This window comes from Onychostoma macrolepis, chromosome 02 (genome assembly GCF_012432095.1).
Source record: "Onychostoma macrolepis isolate SWU-2019 chromosome 02, ASM1243209v1, whole genome shotgun sequence".
NCBI classification, from domain to species: domain Eukaryota; kingdom Metazoa; phylum Chordata; class Actinopteri; order Cypriniformes; family Cyprinidae; genus Onychostoma; species Onychostoma macrolepis.
This window is the reverse complement of record NC_081156.1, coordinates 21833457-21855444: the sequence shown is the minus strand read 5'-3', so window position 1 is coordinate 21855444 and position 21988 is coordinate 21833457. Positions and strand designations below refer to the sequence as shown.

The 21988-nt window shown below is 40.7% G+C and overlaps 1 protein-coding gene across 2 annotated transcripts in view; it reads right to left on the bottom strand.

Annotated features, from left to right (window-relative positions):
* Positions 1 to 21988, bottom strand: part of astn1 (astrotactin 1) — a 377633-nt gene that overhangs the window by 346709 nt on the left and 8936 nt on the right. For both annotated transcript variants that reach the window (XM_058749876.1, XM_058749884.1), the window contains one exon: positions 1431 to 1614. The gene's annotated coding sequence lies outside the window, so the exon portion shown is untranslated. The remainder of the gene's footprint in view (positions 1 to 1430; positions 1615 to 21988) is intronic.

Below are 21988 nucleotides of genomic sequence, written 5' to 3'. Positions count from 1 at the left end.
CTCCTCCCTTGTTGTAATGAAATTACAGGTGCAATTACATGCATGTCTAACGTCCACCTCTGGTTCAAAGGGCGTTATCACCACTGCTATCTTCTCCAATGCTAGCAGGGACAGTCGTCAACTTTCTCTTTGAGCCTCAAAGACCACAATACACATGGGAAAGGACATTGGCTCCATTCATCCACAATCAAACTGTTCCAAAATGTATATAGTGTATTCCTGTGTTGTACGCATGTTCCTAGGTTATAGTAGCTTAGTTATAACTCTGTAGTACTGTAGTGAAGCTCCAATTACTTGGATCTAGACATATGAATGTATCACTGCCTTAATGTTTTCCAAACCCTGGCATGTCGGGTATCAAAATGACCATCTACCGATTCCTGGATTAATGGTATATATTATGTTACCATAATTTGCACCATGCTCTTTTTACTTTTTACTTTGACTTAATATTGGACAAATACTCCAGACCACCATAAACCAAAGGAACCTCTCCCGCTCAAAATTCACACCTCTACATTGGTCAGTCTGCCAAAGATGGGTGTGACCAGGAACCGTTAAAAGTCCTTAACGCAAACCCATCAAGGCTCAATCCCTTTGAGACACACTCTCTCAGACTCATCCCTGAGTCTGACCTTCCGGCAGTTTTTTTATTTTTTACTTCAAGTAACTTTGTTGATTTGCTGTGGACTCTCCGATCTTCAGAAAAACCCGACGAAAGCCTCCAGCTCACTCCCAAAGGACTAATCAAGAACCTCCATTGTCTATCACAAAGCCATGCAAGTAACCGTTTACAACTATTTAGATGCATGTTTAAGTTTGAGTCCCTTTTTAAGGTGATTTTTGATTCTTTGATGATTCTCATTAGGTTGTGGTTAATTGATGTGAAATACTGCCATTATTTGTGCTTCTCTCTCTCTTTCCTTACTTTCCTTCATTCTGTATATATGTGTTTTGTTTTGTCTAGTTGTATGTTAGCTGTAGTTTCATTTATTAAATTTATTATATTCACAATTGATTGCCTCTGTGTACTGCTCACAATTCGGAGTCACTGAATGTTGATCTTGCTGCATGCTAAGTTAATGCTAGTACTGTATGAAGTAGGAAAGTTATTCATTCTTGGCCAAGAAAATAATCTTTCCTAGAATTGATAAATGATTATACTGTCGGTGGACGAACAGATTAAATCATTGTAATATTGATTCTGCTACAGTTAATTCTAAGATCTGGTCTAAATATTCATGATTAATTATAACCAGTTATTATTCATTATAAATATTTCCCTTTCAAGCTAATTTGCTACATGAGGAAACATCCAGAAGCAGTGAAATAAAGAACATGAGCAGCAGTGTGTGAAAACAAATTCTGCTTTTGTTACTAAGCTTCATACATGCCTGGAGAGACAACATGTTCTGGAGAGAAGCGCTCACCATCAAGGGCAGGGTGGCCTGTGTCTCGGTCCCAGAATGAAGCGTCCCTGAAGATGTCCAAAGACTGTCTCTCCCTCCAGAGTTGACATGAGAGGGTTCCTCTAATCCAGACTGTCAGAAGGAGAAGCAAGGACACCCAAAATGAGCAGTAGGCAACCGATCCATATCACTACTGTCAAAATCCCTGGGGAGGAAGAAGAACAGAATCGAGTGGATCAAGTCAAGCAGAATGTAAATTCAGACGATGAGGCAGCATGTGTGTGCTGTTATGTGATCTTGTGTGTGTGATTCAGGATCTGCTGGGAGATGACAATGGCACAAGCACACATGGGACAATAACAAGTAATGGGACAATGTAGGTAATGGTCGATACTACTGGGAGAACATAGATTTATGTAGATAAATAATATACGTATATGGAACTTACTAATGATGTTTGGTCATTTACTACCATTTATTACTTGATCATTTATATCCTAATGGATGGCTCTAGAATACAAAATAAATGGTGATAGTTAAAACATTAGCTTGCAAGACTTTGTCTAGTGCGAGTCACAGATCGTCTCAATCTAGCAGTGAGAGAGCCATCAATTTATGCGAGCTGCTGGTATGCTAGAATAATTCACAGTACTGTGGAAAGCATGTCATATACTTGTGATATCTCGTAGCACTTTGCTCTGCACCATAGATAACTGTCATTACCATCAGCCTTTCTTCTCACACTTACATACTTATAAAATATAACCTTCACGCAGTTTTGACAAGTTGGTAGTTTTCTCTAGGCATGTGTCTGGTTTCCACAATAATCTACAATGCAGCACTGCCACCGTAAAAGCAACTTCAGCCTGCTCTGATCAGATCACAACACAAGAACTTCTACACAGAGTGACAGAGTTTCCCCCACAAGATCAACAGTATTCACTCTGTTATTTCTCAAATAAAGCAATGCAAAAAAAGCAAGTCACACATATCAAAACTTCTGCAGTTCTTAGGTTTCTCCGAGTTTAGAAGAGAGATCAAAGACTTGTTTGTGTTATTTATCTGAAGTTTATATTTTATTTGGTCCCATGTAGACCCACAGTAATAAAACTCCGTAATAAAACATATTCCGTTGTCAAAAAAAATGTGATGATTTTCCAGGTAGATCATTTAATGTTTGGGAAACATGCGCCAACCCCTTCTATTGGTAAACTAATAGGTTTTTCTAAACTTGGCAACCTAGCAAGCGAACAAAGTAAGAAACATTAGAAAGTCGGTTTTGTTTAGTGGCAATCTCTTTTCAGATGTTCCAGCAAAACTTTGAAAAAGTGGTCCCTATTATAAGAACAACCATTTTATAGAACTGTTCTCAGCGTATAATTAGAGTTTATTTCGGCGAATGGTACATTGTGCCCCACTGTGTGATTTTCAAATCTTTTTATCTATCTACAGCTTTCTACCCAGAAGAACATTACATTTTATTGAGGTGGTTTTGCACAGTTCAAGAGTTCTCAATTATGTTTTGTTTAGGTATCAGCTTCCTTCGGACAGAAAACAAATGATATAAAATAGTAAAAGAGATATAAAAACAACAACTGGCATACAATAAGAGTATAAAGCTATGAATGAATAGTGTAATTGTAACGGGGCTGACGAGACGTCAGACATGCGGATCCAAATGCAAGCTTTTATTTACAGGCATGGTCATAAATACAGGCAGGGTCGAGCAATGGCAAACAGGTATGGCAGGGACAAGACGGAGTAATCCTAGGGCAAGCGAAGGTCGACGATGGGCGAACAGTATCCAAAAGGGCAAGGCAGAGAGATAGTCCAGGGAACACAGGCTATAATCCAGGCAAGGGAATAAACAGTCCGAACAGTGAGACAGGGGTAAATACAGGGAAACACAGACTAGAAAATAACAAACGTTCCGTAAAGCAGCTGACACTAGGGGAGTGAAAAACGCAGGACAATACAGGAACGGAACGGCACGGAAAGGGTTGATCCAGGAAACACGGGCTCTGTAGAGTTGCTACGGCTAGGGGAGCGGTAAACGCATACAATACTCGGCCAGGAGGGAAACAAAGTCCAGGGTTTAAATAGTGTGTGTGATTAGTGATGCTGTGTGATCAGTGCCTACAGCTGTGTGTGCAATCAGTGCAATGAATGATGGGAAATGGAGTTCATTGTGATGTGTGGTGTGAAAGTGGTGAGCGAGTGACCTCTGGTGGTGAATGAATGGAAGTGCAGACCAGATTCGTGACAGAGCCCCCCCCCCCCAAAGAGCGGCTTCCAGACGCTCCACACAGTCTACAATCCAGGAGGGAGGTGGAGCGGAGGCGGAACAGGGGGAGGGATGGAGGGCCAGGTCCCTGTGGAAGCGGAGTGACCGGGGACCAAGGCAGAGCCGGCAGAGCAGGAAACCTGGGCGGAGCCGGCGGGACTGGAGTCCACCAGGAAGGAGCCGACGGACCTGGTGCCCACCAGGGTGGAGCAGACGAGACCGGAGCCCACCAGGGCGGAGCAGACGACCACCAGAGCCAGACAGCAGAACACCACGGCGGAGCAGACGGACCTGAAGACCACCACGGCGGAGCAGATAGAACAGGAGCATACCATGACGGATCAGGAACCCACAGCAGAGACTGGGCCCTAAGGGAAACTGAGACACAAGGAGGAGAAAGAATATACACAGACACAAGGACTGAGGTAGGGAACATGGGAAGTCTATGAATATTTTACATGGTGGCAACTGAGCAGGTAGGCAGTTCACAGTCAGCCACCATGGCTGGGTCAGATCGGGGCGAGAGTTCAGAGATGGCCTTCTTAGCCACTACAGAGTTCAGGGACAGCCCTTCTGGCTGCGACAGGACAGAGAATTCACAGGTGGCCTCCATAGCCGTGACAAGGCAGGACGAGAGTTCAGGGACAGCCCTTTTGGCTGCGACAGGACAGAACGAGAGTTCGTTGACGGCCTCCATAGCCGTGACAGGACAGAACGTGAGTTCAGGGACAGCCCTTCTGGCTGCGACAGGACGAGGAGTTGTAGACGGCCTCCATAGCCGTGACAGGACAGGGCGAAAGTTCATTGACGGCCTCCATAGCTGTGACAGGACAGAGCGAGAGTTCATCGACGGATACTGCTGACACCTCTGGAGGTTCTGCAGCAGCTGCCGCCACCTCTGGAGGTTCTACAGCGGTAAACTCAGGACACAGGGAGAGTTCATTGCTGGGTGCCACCACCATACAAGGGGCCGACGCGAGCCCTGCTGCTTCTGGAGGTTCTGCAGCGTGGACCGCCACCTCTGGAGAAGCTACAGCTGGCGCCGCCACCTCGGGCAGTTCTGCGGTGGTGTACGCAGCCCAAACGCAACAAAGCGATTCCCATCAGGGGAAGTGCCTCGGACAGGGGAATATGCATAAGAACAGGAGGGTTAGAGTGAGTTGGTTTGGGGATACCAGCCGTGCGTGCAGACACCAGCGGTACATCCCTCAAATTAGACATCAAATTGGGATAGTGGAAGACTGACCTTGATGATCTGGGTGTGTCAGCCCGGACGTGACGTGACTCTGGAAGGTCAGCCGTGACGGGCCGTGACTCTGGAAGGTCAACAGAGACGTGACTTGACTCATGACGTGACTCTGGATGACTAGCTGTAATGTGATGAGACTCTAGGAGATCAGCTGAGACGTGCTGCTGTGACTCTGGACGAGCAGCTGAGACGTGCTGCTGTGACTCTGGACGAGCAGCTGAGACGTGCTGCTGTGACTCTGGACGAGCAGCTGAGACGTGCTGCTGTGACTCTGGACGACAATGACGGGGAAAGACTCTGGGAGGTCAGCTGAGACGTGACTCGATTGATGACGACCAACTGTGACTTGGTTCTCTGACATCAACGGTGACTTGGTTCTCTGACATCAACGGTGACTTGGTTCTTTAAAATCCACTGTGACTTGGTTCTTTAAAATCCACTGTGACTTGGTTCTTTAAAATCCACTGTGACTTGGTTCTTTAAAATCCACTGTGACTTGCCTTGACTCGTGAAGATCAACAGGGACTTGACCGGGTGTTGTTGTGGCCACCATTTTGTGAGCGTGCTCTGGTGCGTCCGCCATTACCGTCATAGACGCGGTGTTGCGTTCCTCTTCTGCGACACCCACAGTAAACAGAGTTAGCACACAGTAAAGCATAGTCCATAAAGTCTTTTAACGAACAATCAAACCTCCCTCCAGGTAAACATGACTTAATGGGCTCATTTACTCCAAAGCGAAAAATGTCCTTAAACACGACCTCATCCAAGGGTATCCTATAATACAACTCACAGAATTGAGTGACGTAATCCTCAATGGATGAATTCCCCTGTCTCAGGTCGAGCAGCTGATCAAAAAGGTCCATACCTGGCCAGGGCTCCGTAGAAAAGCCGCTGGATCCTCGTGTGGCCGAGTATTCTGTAACGGGGCTGACGAGACGTGAGACATGCAGATCCAAAGGCAAGCTTTTATTTACAGGCATGGTCATAAATACAGGCAGGGTCGAGCAATGGCAAACAGGTATGGCAGGGACAAGACAAAGAGTAATCCTAAGGCAAGCGAAGGTCGACAATGGGCGAACAGTATGCAAAAGGGCAAGGCAGAGAGATAATCCAGGGAACACAGGTTCACTGTGAGCAGCTGACACTAGGGGAGTGAAAAACACAGGACAATACAGGAACTGAACAGAAACACGGAATGGCACGGAAAGGGTTGATCCAGGAAACACGGGCTCTGTAGAGTTGCTACAGCTAGGGGAGCAGTAAACACATACAATACTCGGCCAGGAGGGAAACAAAGTCCAGGGTTTAAATAGTGTGTGTGATTAGTGATGCTGTGTGATCAGTGCCTACAGCTGTGTGTGCAATCAGTGCAATGAATGATGGGAAATGGAGTTCATTGTGATGTGTGGTGTGAAAGTCCATGTGGTGAGCGAGTGACCTCTGGTGGTGAATGAACGGAAGTGCAGACCAGATTTGTGACAGTAATGAAGTATAATTCAAATATTTGACTTTTGAAGAATCTGGATAAATGATCATATTGCAACCTCTGAAATCTGATTACAGACTTGACATGTAAGCAAATTGTGATACTGTTTGGATATTGTTCTGGCAAGGTTCTCTCAAATTTATGAACAAACGTTCTTCTAGTAACGTTAAAAGAGCATTTGTTCAAAGGCATAACATTCTCAAAACATTTACAAAAAAATGTTGCCTAATGTTGGCCTAACAATTTTTAAGTGTTACTACTTGTTTCAGAACATTTAGAGAACTTTCAAATATAACATTCACATATTTCCTTTTTTTTTTTTCTTTTTTTTTTTTCCTTCAACATTAAAGAAGATTATGTGAAGAATGTGGGTAACTAAACAGTTGTTAGTCCCCACTGACTTCTACAGTATGGAAAAAACACTATGGAAGTCAATGGAACCAGAAACTCTTTGGTTACCCCTATTTTTCAAAATATATTTTTGTGTACAGCAGAAGAAAATAAATTCATACCGATTTGGAACAACATGAAAGTGAGTAAATGACAGAATTTTCATTTTTGGGTGAACTATCTCTTTAATGTTTTTTTTTGTTGTTTTTTTAATAAAAAACTATATTCAGAGCACAATCAGAACTCACATTTTTATAACTTTTCATATATTAGCAAAATGTTCTTAGAGCATATCTTTTGCTGTGTAAATACTGTACATAATATTACTGAGATTTTTCTCTGGTAGCCATTTGCTCTTTATTTAATCTCACTACAATCTCAGAGAAACAACTGAGATCTCATTTGTGATTTTACTTTCCTATGGGTACATTTGTCAAATTCATGGCTTTCAAAGTCAATTAAATTATCATCATCCCACATAAACTGTCATCATAGCCCATTTTTAAAATGATTTTTCAACCAATTTTTCAGATAGTCAGAACTCTCATGGTTGGTGCACTAACAAATGAGCGATTATTTGAGGCAATTCTTTATTTGTCACTTTTCTCCCATACAACTGGGAGTGTCAGATCTCCAACAGAAGAAGGCTAGACTACAGCAAATGAGACACCCTGACCAAAATTGAGTTTCTGCTAGTGTGATGCTGCCTTAAGGTGGTGTTGATCTGTGATCAGAATAACGAGGCATCATGTGTTTTAAAGCTTTTAGAAGTTTGCTTTATGACATTTGCTTTATGTGGGTGTGAGATCCCGAGTTGCAAATCCCACAACACTACTCACAGAATAGGAGCAGCTGCTCTGAGTGCATAAACACTGGCCAAACTGAAGAAAGCCACTGAGTAATGTTCAATATTTTTTCACTCGAAACCAAGCATCAGTTTCTGGCATTTTTTCCAAATAGTTGTTTGATTATAGTGGATGGTTTTGTGCCGCCCTGTTGTTTAGTGCTTTCCATGCTTTTCTTCCCAGTTAAAATTCTGCACAATGCCACACCGAGCTACAAATGAAAGGCCTTCGCACTCCCTAACTCTTCCACTAACCTATTCTTACCTACCTCTGGCATTTGAGAGAGGGAAAATAATTAAATGTGTCCCTTTGAACTAAGTGAATTAATATGCCTGAAGTCACAAGTATTTAGTGAGATTATTAATTAATGTGCACCTGTTGCTAAGTGGGCTGGAGTCACGGTAGCAATGCCTTCGGCATGTATATGTGATCAATCATTTAATGACTCACTTGTAATTCCTGTTTTAAAGTAGACCTCTGCTCCAAGAACAAACATCCTCATGCCCAAGAAATTAAAGGCCATCAGACTGGACCCCTGAATGGCAATTAGATTCATCACATATGTAAGCACTGAAAGGGCACAGCTGCAACAACACTGTGTACTGAATTTATGAACTTTTCAGAGTCAAAGGAGAAAGCAGTACACAAATATTAGTGGCCACATTATCCAAGAGAGGGGTAAGGCTCGAAAAGACCTGAAATCCATGCAAAGAACATGAATAATAATTTTGTAAAATCTTGTTTAATCCTTCAAATGTATTACAAACTTCACATTCTTCAAGGGGAAGAAATTTGCCTATACTGTGTAAGAGTTAATTTGCAAAAACGGATAACTCCATTTTTAACATTTTTCAAAAATCACGTTTTTTCATTGTGCATTCCAGTTCCATCTCAATCAAACTGCACTTGGGTTATTTTGATTAGGTAAAAAAATAAAAATAAAAATACAGCTAACTAACACAATAAATACAGAGTTATCTGTTTTTGTAAATAAACTCTTCAGACAAATAGATAGATAGACTTTTTTATATATTATATGCAGAGCTGGGTAGTAACTGATTACATGTAATCTGGATCAGTAATCAGAGTAAGTTACATTTTAAAATACTCGTAATCAGACTACAGTTACTTTTTTGTGGATTACATGATTACATATTTACACAATAGCAATAAATTATTCATAAATCATTGATTCTCTTTATCATCTTTTAAATTTTCCTCTCTAAAATAGCCTACCGATTATATACATATTATATATGTATATATAGTCCAGTTTTGTGGACATTCACTCAAAGATCAGTCATTAGTCAGGTGGCGACAGCTTTTGAACACTGGATTTACAAAAATCATTTCAGGTTTAAGAAGGGTTTCAACATTGCATCAACTAGGCTACTGATGAACACATTCATTTTTATTTGAATTATTACTCTGTAGGTTTTTTAACCATGTATTATTAATTATAACTAATTAAAATGCACATATTCACGTTATTTCTTAGTTACATGTAATGCTGGCATTCCAAAACTTTGTCATCTAAACCTGATTCACCAAATATATTTGCTTTAAGTACCCCTTAGATTTTAAAATAAATATTTCAATAATTAAGTAATACATTTGCATGCTCACGGTTTCTTAGATGTTGATTAATGATCACATGGCATGCAGGTAAATAAAAATATTTCAACCTTTTTTAGTAAGTGTTTTATTTAAAACAAAGACTATAGAAATGCAAAGACGGTTCTCTCCTATACTTAGGAATGGGAGAAACTGCAACGCACAAAATGGAGGAATAGTCCCACCTTCTAAATAAGAGCCAAATTTCCCATAGAAACCTGACTAGACCAGACAATGCATATGCGCAGTCAAAAGCACGTTATGACTCCGAATGTGCATTGCCTGGTCTAGCCTGAAAAATAAGCATATTGTTCTTAAACGCTATTTGAGCATAAGAAACAGCATTCATGGGGCAATTAATTTAAGATTTTTGTTGTTGATTTGACATATGTAATTTAACTGCGAGTTCAGCGAGATTTGAGATTTCAGGATTCCCTCCATTCATTAAGATCGGGCAGCTCGTACAAGACCTGAGGCGTTGCAAATATGGCCGCCAAGTGAAGAGACTTTCCTCAAAAGGGAGTTCAAATTAAGAAAAGAAAAAAAAAGGGAGTTTGTTTTAAAATGATATATTTTCATTCGAATGTTCAAATGTTTTTGTGATTTAATTAATTGTCAGCTTTTCATTAAACTCACAACCCTTCTGCAGTTCCTTTCTGAACCCTAGTTTGGGAAACCTTGATGTAATATAATGTTTAATGCACTTCATGTTGTAAATTACAATGAATGGAACAAGTTTTCTTACTCTTTGCATTTTTTACATTATGTACAAGATAATGCTATTTAAATCAATATGATAAACAAGTTAAATCAAAAGTAATCTAAAAGTAATCTGATTATATTACCTAAAATGTGTAATGTAACGGATTACGTTACTGACTACAATTTTTGTCATGTAATCTGGAATCAGTAACGGATTACAATTTGTAAGTAATCTACCCAGCTCTGATTATATGTAGGATATCAGAGCAAATCAGTTATGAGATCGTTATCACCGTTTCCCTCAACTGCAGCACGAAGCTGCTTGAATAAACTTTAATCAAACTCTGAACGAACTGAGTGTTTAAGCGCCACGTCGCAGAACCAACTAAAAGCGGTGTTGTTATTGGTACAGTGATGAAATGCGCAGACATTTCATGTAACATGCTTAACTGTACTTGCAATGCAATGATTCATGTGCTAGTCCACTAGAGTTTGCTTGAGTCAAAATCACCAGCTCCCTAACTATGCCTTCACAACCTAGCTGAAACTGAGCGACAAGCACATCACCCACCTTCAAGAGGAGCTTGACAAGCTGGAAGTGAAAGTTCAAGATCAATTCAAAGCACCCAACGAGAGGGAGCAGGAAACAACGGAACAAGTTAAGGAGCTCCAAGCAGCCCTGACAGCAGCTCGGCTCGACCAACAACATGCAAAGGCTGCCCAGAAAGACCTGGTAAACAGACTCCAGTATTCTGAACAGCTACTAGAGAAAGCCAAGAATGACATCAGTGACAAGAATGCTAAAATCAGTGCCTTGGAAGACCACTTTGAAAGGTACAAAACTGAAATGGACAATCTGACCCAACAACTAGACGATACCAACGATGAGCTCTACATGGTCAGAAAATAACTCAAACATGCTTATGAGCAGAAACAAGAGCCAAGAAAAGAGAAACATCTCTCAGCCTCACCACTGCTGAGCAGAGCAGAGCCCTACGTCCAAGAACTGGTATACAATGAAAGAAGCTAAGGGCCACAACCCAAAACCTCTCCTGCCTTCACCACAGAATTCTTTCCTGTCAATGAAAGAAAACCTCCCATCCAAGCAGACCTTGGAGATGCACGTGGGATGACCATCAAAGACCTCGACAAGCTGTCTAAAAACATCAGCAAGTTCAACCCGAACTGCACAGAGGGCCACGACATCCAGGCCCACCTGCAAGATATCGACTTTTATCTAGAAATGAGACCTCATGTGACGGACAGAGACAGGTTATACCTCCTTAGAGCAACATCCAGTCCTGAGGTACGAAACTTCCTAGATCGACAGCCCAGTCAAACAAAGTCAAACTAACAGCTACTTCGTGAGGTCCGGATTAAAGAGCTTACAGGCCCTGAGTCTGAACATGGACTGTTAACTGCCTTGGAAACCAAACAAAGTCGACAAGAGATTCGACAAGCTTACTACAACCAACTCCGACAAGCCTACTTTGGTGCACACAACGAACCTGACCTGGAAGAGGATGTGAACTTCAAAAACCTCTTCCTAAGAAATCTGCACCCTGGAGTCAGCCACCATCTAGGCGTCATGGCCTGTCCACGCTCCATGACCATCCAACGGTTGCGTGACCTAACACAGAAGGCCTACAACAAGTGGAAGATGGCCTCAAAGAAAGGTGACAAAACATCCACACTCTTGAACTCTGTCACCAAAGACTCAAGCAGTGCACTGGACAACACCCAGTGGCATCACAACACCAGAGTCCTCCATCATGAGCCCAGAGAACATGACCCCCATGTCGACGACAGCTATAAGCCCAACCGCTGGAAAAATCCATGGGACCAGCCACACTTCAAGAAACCCAAAAGATAAGAACAACTGGAAACCTAACCAGACATCCAAAGGTAAATCGCCTGACTCATCCAAGAGCAACTCGTGTGGGCAAGCGACAACAAAACCCATCTCAACACCACTCACACATGCACAGTGCTGAGTATGCATAAGAACAATACAGCTTAACATCAGAAGACATGGAACAAGTCATGGGACAACTGAAGGAGTTCCTTCAAGACAAGCTGAACACAGAGGACCACAAAATTGAGTCATGCTCGCTGTGACCAGCGACAGAACGGAAGGCCGGTAATCACCTGGTACACTACCATATCAGAGATGACAAGCACCTGTTCAACAACCACCCAGAACGAGCAAACTGTTAATGAAAACTCTGAGGTACCAGAGAACATCACCTCAGGTCACCAATCACTCACTAACAAACTGCTAAATGAACTCCAACTCCAAGAACCACATTCCTGTCTGTGCAACAGCAACCACCAAAGCACAGAAGGTCAGAAAGTCTGCCACATCCAGAAGGCAGCACAAGAAGAATGCAACATAGGAGACAAAGTTTGCATCCCAGCTTCACACAGCCATGTCAAACTACCTCCGACTGTCTGCTAAAGAACTTCCTGCCTTGCTGGACTGACCCCCATTAGAACATGGACATGCCCTCATCCAAGCCAAGGATGCAAAGAGCCAGTCTTCACTGACAACACAGACTGAAACAGATCTGACCACACTTACACTACACCATTAACACACACAACATTACCTACACTCAGAGGTAACCACATCTACTGATAACACATTCAACAAACATATTCTTTCTACATGTAGAATATCCAAATTTTAGCGTAACAAAGTTACACACACCACCATGAAGGAACATGCGGCTATCCTCACAATAGAACGTAGAAAGTAGAACACCTGACATTAAGTTAAGGTACCCGACACACTAGCTACACATGACATCCTAGATCAACAGTAGTTGCAATCTATGCTAGGAAAACCCACAGAAGCTTTGTTTTGTTCTTTTACCTATCCTTTTCCTTCCTCTCTTTCTTTAGTAGGTGAAACACCTAGACACCCTGCAAGAGTAAAAGGTCTGATATTAGGATTGACTCACCACATCTATTATCCGCAAGCCACTCTAAACTGAATGGAAGCCAGAGAACTCCACGCACAATAGGTCAATTAATTTTTCCACAAATTATGTCACCAGAAACTAAAGATGAACATTGTTAAGTCAAGACAACTTAGAAGTAACAATCAAATTTAATCACAAAATTTGATAAAAAAAAAAAATCAACGTACTGAACCAAATTAGAACAACAATTTCCACACTGAACTAAAACTATTTAATTTACTAAACTACATTGACTAATGGAATATAACCGCCTGTACCCAAATAACCTGATGCCCTGCACCAGTACAGTAACTGTCTTGGTGAACCACAGACCAGACAATGAGTGTCAGAGAGAGTGGGTATTTATGGAAGTGCTGATGAGGGTTAGCAGGTGCGGGTGATTAGACTCTCTGACACATATATCCATTTCAAAAGTACAAATGTACACATTACTGTATGTGGGATATTGATTGAAAAAGACTGGATTATGATTCACAGTTACACTTTTACTAGTGGTCTGACCAAAAAAAAAAACAATAATAATTTTTTAAAAATGCAGTTTTTCTCAGTCGCTTTGGTGCATTTCTCAAATCATCCTTAATATTTGCAAAGAAGTATATGCATTTCTCAAAACAATTCATACAAACAGCACCCCACAATGGATTTCCTGTAAAAGCCTTTAACTTACTCAAAATCTTTAGTTCATCTCTCAAAAGTAAATATTTATGTCAATGAACATATCAGTGCAATCAAAATGAAAAGTCCTTGTGTCATTGTTCACAAACAAGATAGTCAAAATGCTTAGTCATGTTGTCAATATAACAGTGCACTCTGTTAGTATTACCTGATGTAAACTATGGAAACAGTTTGGATGACAGTTTCTGTATTGAAATGCAGAAGGCTGTGCTTCCTTTGTATGACATATATCCTTTCAAATGTACAATTTACACATTACTGTATGTGGGATATTGATTGAAAGAGACTGTTTCAAAATGTTTGAATAATTGAGGATATGGTTGACCCTGATCGTTTTCTGGATGTTCATCCATCGTCAGAATTTGTAACTCTTGTGTTGTCCTCTGTCTATACTGTATATGCTTTCCAATTGAAGATTCATGTGATGCACCTTTGAGCTATTTCAGAGAACTGGTTTATAATTGGTTGATCTATATTCTCCTCATTAGTGAAAGTCAAGATTCACTTGCACAATGTATGGCAAATTTACAAAAAGTCTAATAGAAATGTGTAGAAAATATGCTTGACAGTTTATGTCAACTAGATCAACCATTTTGCATTTAATGACTTATACGATGAACTAATAACTAGATGTTTTGAGGGGTAAGACTATAGCACAGAGAACTGTATAATACATTTTGAGCAACATGATATTAGCAACTGGAAATGTAGGAAACCGCAGACAAATGTACATGATCAGTTGCATGAATGTACCAAAGCAATCGCAATTTGTTCAAAAGAATGAGAAACTGCTTTTATGATGTGCACAAGTGATTAGATGATGTGGAGGTTGAACAAGTAGTTTTGAGAATTTCATTTCTGATCTGAGAAATGCACCAAAGCGACTGAGAAAAACTAAATAAAAAACACATATTACAACGTCATTGTGAAATAGAAAATAAAAATAAATATGTACACAAAGATGAAAATAAAAATTACAAAGTCCACTGTCAGAATTTGTAACTCCTGTGTTGTCCTCTATATACAGGTGCATCTCAATCAATTCGAATGTCGTAAAAAAGTTCATTTTTTCTTGTAAGTTATTTCAAAAAGTGAAACTTTCATATATTTTAGATTCATTGCATGTTTTTTTGTTTTAATTTTGATGATTAGAGCTTACAGCTCATGAAAGTCAAAAATCAGTATCTCAAAATATTAGAATATTTACATTTGAGTTTCAATAAATGACCATCCCTACAGTATAAATTCCGGGTATCTCTTGTTGTTTGAAACCACAATAATGGAGAAGACTACTGACTTGGCAATGGTCCAGAAGACGACATTGACGCCCTCCACAAAGAGGGTAAGTCACAGAGGGTCATTACTGAAAGGTGTGGCTGTTTACAGAGTGCTGTATCAAAGCATATTAAATGCAAAGTTGACTGGAAGGAAGAATTTGGGTAGGAAAAGGTGCACAAGCAACAGGGATGACTTCAAGCTTGAGAATACTGTCAAGCAAAGTTGATTCAAACACGTGTGAGAGCTTCACAAGGAGTGAACTGAAGCTGGAGTCAGTGCATCAAGAGTCACCACGCACAGACATCTTCAGGAAAAGGGCTACCAAGCCACTTCTAAAGCAGAGACAACGTCAGAAGCGTCTTACCTGGGCTGTGGAGAAAAGAACTGGACTGTTGCTCAGTGGTCCAAAGTCCTCTTTTCAGATGAAGTAAATTTTGTATTTCATTTGGAAATTAAGGTCCCAGAGTCTGGAGAAAGAGAGGAGAGGCACAGAATCCATGTTGCTTGAAGTCCAGTGTGAAGTTTCCACATTCTGTGATGATTTGGGCTGCCATGTTATATGCTGGTGTTGGTCCACTGTGTTTTCTGAAGTCCACAGTCAACGCAGCCATCTACCAGGAAATTTTAGAGCACTTCATACTTCCTTCTGTTGGCAAGCTTTATGGAGATGCTGATTTCATTTTCCAGCAGGACTTGGTACCTGCCCACACTGCCAAAGGTACCAAAAGCTGGTTCAATGACCATGGTGTTGGTGTGCTTGACTGGCCAGCAAACTCGCCTGACCTGAACCCCATAGAGAATCTATGGGGTATTGTCAAGAGGAAGATGAGAGACACCAGACCCAACAATGCAGATGAGCTGAAGGCCACTATCAGAGCAACCTGGGCTTCCATACCACCTCAGCAGTGCCACAAACTGATCACCCCGATGCCACGCCGAATTGAGGCAGTAATTAAAGCAAAAGGAGCCCCTACCAAGTATTGAGTACATATACAGTAAATGAACATACTTTCCAGAAGGCCAACAATTCACTAAAAATGTTTTTTTTTAATGGTCTTATGTATTCTAATTTGTTGAGATAGTGAATTGGTGGGTTTTTGTTAAATGTGAGCCTAAATCATCACAATTAAAAGAACCAAAGACTTAAACTACTTCAGTCTGTGTGCATTGAATTTATTTAATACACGAGTTTCACAATTTTAGTTAAATTACTGAAATAAATGAACTTTTCCAGGACATTCTAATTTATTGAGATGCACCTGTATGCTTTCCAATTGAAGGTTCATGAGATGTACCTTTGAGCTATTTCAGAGAACTGGTTTGTCATTGGTTGATCTATATTCTCTTCATTAGTGAAAGTCAAGATTCACTTGAGCAATTCATGGCAAATTTATAAAAAGTCTAATAGAAATGTGTAGAAAATATGCTTGACAGTTTATGACAACTAGATCAACCATTTTGCATTTACCATAATGACTTATACGATGAACTAATGACTTGAGGTTTTGAGGGGTAAGATTATGGCACAGAGATATATATGGCACTATATAATACATTTTGAGGAACATGATAATGTAGGAAACCACAGACAACTGAACATAATCACTTGCATGAATGTACCAAAGCAAATGCAGCTTTTTCAAAAGAATGAGAAACTTTTTATGATGTGCACAAGTAACTAGATGACGTGGAGGTTGAACAAGTAGTTTTGAGAATTTAATTTCTGATTCGAGAAATGCACCAAAGCCATTGTGAAAAACTGTAAGCTGACTTTGCCCAGGTGAAAAACAAGTACACTTCCATAATGTACTTAAAGTGCTCTATTTTCGCACACTAATTTTGTACTTAATATACCAAAAATTATCATTTAGTACTTCTTAAGATAAACTTAAGATCATCTAAGTGTACTCAACTGTGCTATTTTGAGACACCATGAATATGAACTAAAATGCACTTATATCTTTGCATTTAAAAAATGTATTTAGCTACCACTTGTAGTACACTTGTGTGTACTAGTGTATGAAAGATGGGTTCAAGTGTACTTGGTTGGTTGGTAAGTAAATACATTTTTAAATACAAGATAGTATGTTACTGTCAGTCCTGTCTTTCTGTGTCTTGTGTTTCCCCTCCTCTCGTGCCCATATTTGGTTTGTTCCTGTTCCTGTCATTATTAGTTGATTAGTCCCGATCCGTGTTTGATTGTTCCCCACCTGTTTCTGTTCTCCTGGTTTGATTTCCTTGTGTTTATAAGCCCTGTGTTTCCCTGTCTCCACGTCGGTTGTTACTTGTCCTTTTGGTGTCCTGCTATCCTGTGTTTAAATAAAGTCTGTGTTTGGAGAAACTCCTGGTCCCGCGTTTCCCTGGCTCCAGTAGGACTGTGACAGAACAACCGACCCAAAACCGTAACCTCCTCCGTTTCCCCCCCGTTTTGTCAGTTTTTTGTTGTTCCTGTTTTTTGTTCCATCACCGCACAGGTCTTCGCCCTTGCCCGACTGGATCTCCCGTTCTACGAGTATGCGGCCGAGTTCTGTCAGCTCGCGAGGGGAATGCCGCTGGAAGACGTGGGCATCATCCACCTTTTCCGGCTCGGTAGCAGTCTCCACCATCCCCTGGAGCTCCCAGACACCACGGGACTGTGTTGGAGAGAGGCTATTTACCGGCATGTTTACTGGGAAGTGTCCGGGCCCGAGCCGGAACTAGCCCACCGTCCACGGCCCCCCCTCACCAGCTGCCGTCCACGGCCCACGAATTCCCGCCGCTGTCCGCGGCTCTCCGAAGCCCGCCGTTCGCGGGGAAACTGCGGCCGACCGTTTGCGGCTCACGGAAGCCAGCCGCCGTCCACGGCTCTCCCTCACCAGCCGCCGTTCGCGGCCCACGAAAGCCCGCTGCCGTCCGCGGCTCCCTCTCACCAGCCGCCGTTCGCCTGAAGTCCCCTGATCCGCCATGGCTCCCGGAAGGGGCGCCGCCCTGGAGTCCGTCTGTGTCTCCTGGTCCCTAGAGGCCTCCAGAGCGCCCACCCCCCTCTCTCCTGTCTTCCTGTGTCTTGTGTTTCCCCTCCTCTCGTGCCCATATTTGGTTTGTTCCTGTCATTATTAGTTGATTAGTCCCGATCTGTGTTTGATTGTTCCCCACCTGTTTCTGTTCTCCTGGTTTGATTTCCTTGTGTTTATAAGCCCTGTGTTTCCCTGTCTCCACGTCGGTTGTTAACTGTCCTTTTGGTGTCCTGCTATCCTGTGTTCCTGCGTGTAAATAAAGTCTGTGTTTGGAGAAACTCCTGGTCCCGTGTTTCCCTGGCTCCAGTAGGACCGTGACAGTTACAGTTTTTCTCGATTGCTAACACAAAATTCACCATTTTCTCACAACTATAAACACAATCTCAAAACTACACCCCAATTTGTACAAACTTCAGACTTTAAGGTCAAAGTCAAACGTTTTAGTCAAAAACATATCTTTTGTCAGAATCTAATCTTTGGCCTCAGATGACACACAAAGCTTTCAAATACACAGACTATTTTCCTGACTGGAGAACACTAATGAGATCAATTCAAAACACTGTTTCAAAAACCTAATTTTGGGAAACAGGGATCCTGCAATGACTGTTACAGTCTGCAGCATAAACAGAGCGGTGTAGATACACTGAAATTCACCAATAAACTGTAAGAAAAGTTTACTTTCATTACACTACTGTAAAGTGATCCTACAGTAGATGAAAATCATTAGAAGTGAAAAGTTCAAAGACCTAACAACTGAATATAAAGTAAACACATGTTGGAATGTACTGTCAGTTACTGAACATGAATAAATAAATAAATAAATTCAGCATCCTCTGCCAAGTTGCATTACAGTATTGGTAATATCCTTATTTGTTATACTATAACAGTTTCTTAGTCTTCTGAGAAAAGACTTTCTCTGCCTCCCCTACAGACAGTCGACTCTCAGTTCTGCACAAATACATGTAAGAAGTACTTGGCTACAAATCAGTTCAACAGTTACGAGTTTGAGGGTGTGTGCTCCAGTATTTACAGTACAAGTTTTCTCATCTGAAGTACTGCTGCTATGTAGTGTAATTGTAATGTGTTACGTAGTAGATGATCCTGCAGGCCAGCTTTCCTTATGATCATTCCATGCAAAAGAAGATGGTCAACTATAGTGCTTTATATTTCATCAGCAACAAATGACCTTTCACCTCGTCCCCTTCATTTTTCTTTTCTCCTCCTATACCTCTTTGTCTCCTACTACCAGGATTTATTTTCCAAAACACATAATCACCTGTGCTCTTGTTCATATCATCCTGAGATTCTAACTGCTGTGTCATCAGTTTTGCTACTGAAAGTTCACACATGGATAAATGTGTGATATTTGTGTTCATTTTGTGATTCTTGAGGTAGTTATATTGTGTGTTTGAGTTTTCTAAATGAGAACATGGTTGAACCTGTGCAAAATGATGCTGTTCTTGCGTAGAGTTTTGCAGAAAACACTGAGCAAATTGGAGCATGTGTGAAAACAGGAGAAATGTGTTAAAAGTTTTGAGAAACGTGTCTATAGCCCTATTCGGACGGGACTAGTTTTACAGGTGGTCGTTAGAGAAATTTGTGTTTCACAGACGTACGTCTGAATCTGCCACATCTGTGTTTTTCTCACACAACCTCTGTAATAATTCCAGAGCAAATTACCTACTGTTTTTCAGCAAACTCAAACTAATCCCGTCCGAATGCGATGTCTGTGATTGCCGGTGATTTTTTTTTCCACAACGCATTTTCTTGTGTGTTTTGGCCAACGTGAATTAACGTAGATGCTCTTACCATGCACACATTTTATATATTTTGTATATATATATTTGATGTATACAAAGAAAAAAATAAATAAATAACAATAATAAAATCAAGAGCCAGATCACGTAAACTGTTAAGACTGGCTATTGTAATATCAGCGCCAGGTAAAATTATTCACGTTCATTTCTGCACTCAATTACATAATGTTTTAATTGCATATGTACCTTTATGAAAATTAAACACGGGTTTACAGCAAATAAATAATTAAAGCAAGAGTAAAGTAACCACACATTAACATGGTTTTGCTATACTAGCCATTTAGCTTCACCATGGTATTTGTGTGATTATACTAATGGTAATCAATCCGAATGACTATAATGCACACACACAGAGAGCGTGATCTCTGAAACGCCCAGATGTCCAAAACAGCCCTTCCTACCTCTGTTATAAACACGGAGATGTTAGTCCCGTTCGAATTGGTACATGAAAATCACAGACATCAGGTGATAAGAATCGAAACTCAAACGTAGTTTAGAAAACTAGTCCCATCCGAATAGGGCTTTTGTTTGAAACGTGTCAACTGTATGAATGGTTTGGAAAATTGTGCCAAATGAATCAGTTAAAGTGTGTTAGCAATTGAGAAAAACTGTAAAAGCGCATTTTAGTTCATATTCATGGTGTCTCAAAATAGCACAGTTGAGTACACTTAGATGACCTTAAGTTTATCTTAGAAGTACTAAAGGATCATTTTTAGCATATTAAGTAGAAAATTAGTGCGTGAAAATAGAGCACTTTAAGTACATTATGGAAGTGCACTTGTTTTTCACCTGGGCATGGCCCTTTATCCATCGAAGGTTCTGATTTGTGTGTGATAAATTTTGACTCCTAGTGTTTCCACTTGGGTAATTGTGTGCTAATTGAGCTCAAACTGTGCAGACTTGAGTGAACAATATTGAATGCTAGTGTTTTCTAAATGACCACATGGTATAAGCACTGAGAAATATAGGGAGTTTTGCAGTAACAGTTCACCAAATCTGACTGTTTATAGTTCAGCAAAATGGGTGTACTTTTTAAAAAATGGCGTTATGGTTTTGAAATTTTTGTTCAAAAGCCTAGTTATAGTGTTTTAGCAATCGAGAAAAACTGTAATGGCTGGTATGTAGTTACCACATTTGAATATCATGTGGTATGACCTCAAAAAAACAATGAATATTAAGTTATTTCTACAAGCATTTATGTCTATTATAAATATCATAGCGACCTTTAATGGGAAACTAGCTTGTTTTGTTTAGGTGGCTAATTCTGTGCCTGTAAATTTTGTGAATTTGAAAATATCATGTGGTGTGACCAAATATCATGTGGTGCGACCACTGCCGAGTGTTTTCCGTTATAGATATATGTCCCAGATTCACAGTTTTTGTGCTTTTATATTCAATTAATGGTTTATATACACAAAATACTTTATTTTAGCTAGTAATTTGATGCTATAAAAATGGGGTGTGTCGTTATGCTTGATTGGATCTGTGGGAGTTTGGGCGGGAGTTTGATTCCGCGGGTCCACCTCACGACTCTAGTGCGCAGACTCTGGCTCCAAACGAATCTCTACTGCGCAGACTCGGGCCCCAAATGACGTCATTTACTCAAGATGGCAGCAGCCATACTGAGATGCATTCGCTTCACTTTTCTATAGTGGAAGGAAGTGGAGACGCGTTGTCCATCTTTTTATACAGTCTATGGTTGTGATAAAGAGTGGCATTGCCACCCTGAAATATGATTGCTGCTCCCCCACTGGGTCCCCAACATCATTGGGCTAGAGTACTGTCATTCTGACTATGCATGTATGCATTGGACCAGAGCGCTGTCAATTGCTGCCTTTGATTGTTGCATGCAAAGTTTGCATTTGGAGCGCTAAACAATGCCATTAGATCAATGGGTTCTGTCAGTGCTTTGGCAAGGTAAGGCTTTTTTGCCATGCAATAAAGAGGTTCTAAGTTCAAAGGCCAGTTTAAAATATTGGTACAGTAAAAAGTGGACAAAATCAGTATTTTGTATTTGTGGCAGTCGAGAAATCATGTTGTGAAATTGGTCCAAAAGGTGTGCGTTTTTGCAGCAATGCATTGTTAAAGGATCAGAGTGTTGCGTAATATTCCCATATAAAACTTTAACAGCCAATTAAAAAATATTGGTGTAGTAAAATTCGCTAATTCACAAGATCAATACATCCTTTATACAACCGCTTTGTCGAATTGAATGCATCCTTACGGACGTGTCATAATGTTGAATCAACTCATTTGCTTCCA